This window comes from Ursus arctos, unplaced genomic scaffold, assembly GCF_023065955.2.
Source record: "Ursus arctos isolate Adak ecotype North America unplaced genomic scaffold, UrsArc2.0 scaffold_16, whole genome shotgun sequence".
Lineage (NCBI taxonomy): Eukaryota > Metazoa > Chordata > Mammalia > Carnivora > Ursidae > Ursus > Ursus arctos.
The window spans coordinates 24,579,046-24,582,190 of record NW_026622830.1 but is presented as its reverse complement, the minus strand read 5'-3'; positions in this window follow the sequence as shown (position 1 = coordinate 24,582,190).

Here is a 3,145-nt window from a genome sequence, read left to right as displayed (position 1 = left end):
GGAGCCTCGGGGGCGGGGCTGTCCAGGGGGTGTGGCTACGGCGAGGGGCGGGGACGCAGGCAAACTGAGGGTAGGACGCGGCTGCGCCCAGGACCCGAAGGATGCAGTGTGGGACTACTTGGGGGTTGCGGACGTAGGGAGTAGGGGGTAGGGGGTAAGGGTCAAGAGGTAAGGAGGGATGCGGCTAAGTACGGAGCTGGGCGGGGCCATAAGGGGGCGGGGCTTCGTATCGGGAGCAGGATCCTGCGACAGACACTCTGAGCTGCCCAAGGCCGTCGAGGGCCAGGACCGTAGCTCACGGGTGTAGGAGCCCTTGAGAAAGAGGTAGAACCATGGATCCTGGCGCGAGCCTTTCGGCGTCGGGGCAGAGCTATGTATGGCGGAGAGCTGCTCTCCAGGGACAGGGCTTGTGTAGACACCGAGACCCCAGGGACTCGCAGGCCGGGTTTGGCAGGCCGGGTTTCCCGCTGTGGGGCCCGGCCTTAAGTCTGGGGGCGTGGCTTATCCGGGGCGTGGCTTCTAAGGCTGACAGATCCCGCCCACCGGGATGAGCCCGCTGCGGGCCATATAGGGCTTGGGGACGAGATGGACATGGTCCCCACCTCGAAATTGGATGGGAGTTTAAGAGATTAACCACCTGTTCTGTTAAGAGTCGAACAGAGAAAAGCCTGAAGTCCCTCACTCTCAGAGAGACCTGGCTGGAGGAGAACCCAGAGCTCCTGGTGTAAGGAAAGAGGACTGGAAGGTGGGGTTCTGGGTCTGAGCGTCACCCTGTTACCTCCTTGTCGACCTTAATCCCATCATTTCACTTCTCTAGGCTTTAATTTCCTTATCTATGAAATGGGGATCACAAGAATCGCTACCTCACAGGGCTTGTTTCAGGATCAATGTGAAAATGCATTGTAAACTGCGACTCCTGTGCAATGAATATAGTCGCTTTTATTTATTTTTTAAAGATTTTATTTATTTATTTTTTTATTTGACAGAGAGCGAGCACAAGCAGGGGGAGCAGCAGAGGGAGGGGGGGAGAAGCAGGCTCCCCGCTGAGCAGGGAGCTCCATATGGGGCTCCATCCCAGGACCCCGGGATCATGACTGAGCCACCCAGGTGCCCCTAGTCGCTTTTATTTATTGAATTGGCCAGGACGAGATCTGATCATGTCCCTGTGTTATTTCAACTTTACAGTAGCCTTGCGGAGTAGCTGCAGTTAACAGCACTCCCATTATACATTAGGGAAAACTTGGATTTAGAAGGCCTAATTGGCCTGTCACACATTTGTGAGTAGGACAGAGCAGGGACTCGCACCTAGGCTTGTTTGACACCAGTGCCTCGGCACTGAACCACTGCCCGGCAGCTGCCAAATACAGAAGTGAAGTGGGATCATTACCAGAAAAATCCCGCCAAATCGCACACTTCACCCAGCCTTCATATCTGCCCCTCGTCTCTGGCCTCCACTCCTAGCACGGATGTGTTAGGCAGTAAATAGTTAGGACCACATAAGTATGTAGACTCCCTGCACCTTCAGGTAGATATGATCAAGGGAAAAAGGAAGCTCACAAGAAAACATGTACATACACCAGTTGTCCACAGCAAACTTATGGTTGCAAATAACTAGAGACCAGCCTAACTGTCCAACAATAAGGGAATGGCTCTATACCACTGAAAATCAACTGAGGCCACATACATAATACATATGTATTACATACACATGTACATATAATACATAGATGCAATTTATTCAGCTTACTGTACAGTGGCATGTGAGCTGGCAGATTTATAGACATTGCCATTTAAACCTCACACATCCTGCACAGCCTGTATATTATCCCCACTTTATAGATGGGGAATTGAGACACAGCACTGGTAAGAAGAGACCTCTATTCTAATCTGGCTCTGTCTGGTTTCCAAGCCCATTCACTCCCACTCCTCCTTTCTGCAGCCCACATAGCAGCAAACGATGAGTATGAAATTCATTCATTCAACAATACCTGTTGCATATCCCCTACATGCCAGACACAGTGCTAGGTTTACAAGCACTAGGTTACAACAAGATAGCTGTAAACAAGTAGTTGTAAACAAGATGGATGGGGGCTCACCTCACAGGACATACAGCCCACTGAGAGGCAGGATCCCATGGTAGTTAAGAGGATGGGCTTTGTATCCTGATTTTCTACATTCAGATTCTCACTATGCCCTTTCTTTCCCCTCATCTTTATTGAGATGTAACTGACATATAACTCTATGCCACTTTCTAAATTTTTACTTATTTATCTATTTATTTATTTATTTATTTGACAGAGAGAGAAGCAGCGAGAGAGGGAACACAAGCAGGGGGAGTGGGAGAGGGAGACCAGGCTTCCCGCTGAGCAGGGAGCCCGATGCGGGGCTCGATCCCAGAACGCTAGGATCATGCCCTGAGCCGGAAGCAGACGCCCAATGACTGAGCCACCCAGGCGCCCCACTATGCCATTTTCTATCTCTGTAGTCCTAGGTGACTTATTTAACACCTTAGCTTTCCATTTATAATCTATAAAATGAGACTATTGAAATTACTATCCCTGGGGTTATTATAAGGAATAAATAAAATAATGCTGGTAAACTGCTTAGCACAATTCCTATACATAGTAAGCACTGAAAAAATGTGAGTTATAATTGTCTTGGAAAACAGGAATCAGTTAAATAGCTTTAATTTGGAGTGGTAAGTATCAAAACAGAAAAGACACACCTAAAACACACACACCACGGGGTCTGACACATATATATGATATTCAGTAAATATGACAGAAAGACAGAGACAGAAAGTGAGAGAGGAAGGAAGGAGGGGAGGAAGAAAGAAAAAAAATATAGCATTATGCATTGATTTTTTTTTTTTAAGATTTGTTTTGTTTTGTGAGCAATCTATACACCCAATGTGGGGCTTGAACTCACAACCCTGAGATCAAGAGTCACATGCTCTTCTGACTGAGCCCGCCAGGCACCCCTATGCATTGATATTTTAAAAGTATGAGTTTTATGCTCTAAAGATAGTAGAGAGGGTGCATGGGTGGCTTAGTTGGTTAAGTGTCTGCCTTCTGCTCAGGTCATGATCCCGGAGTCCTGGGATAGAGTCCCCTGCTCAGCGGGGAGCCTGTTCTCCTTCTGCCTC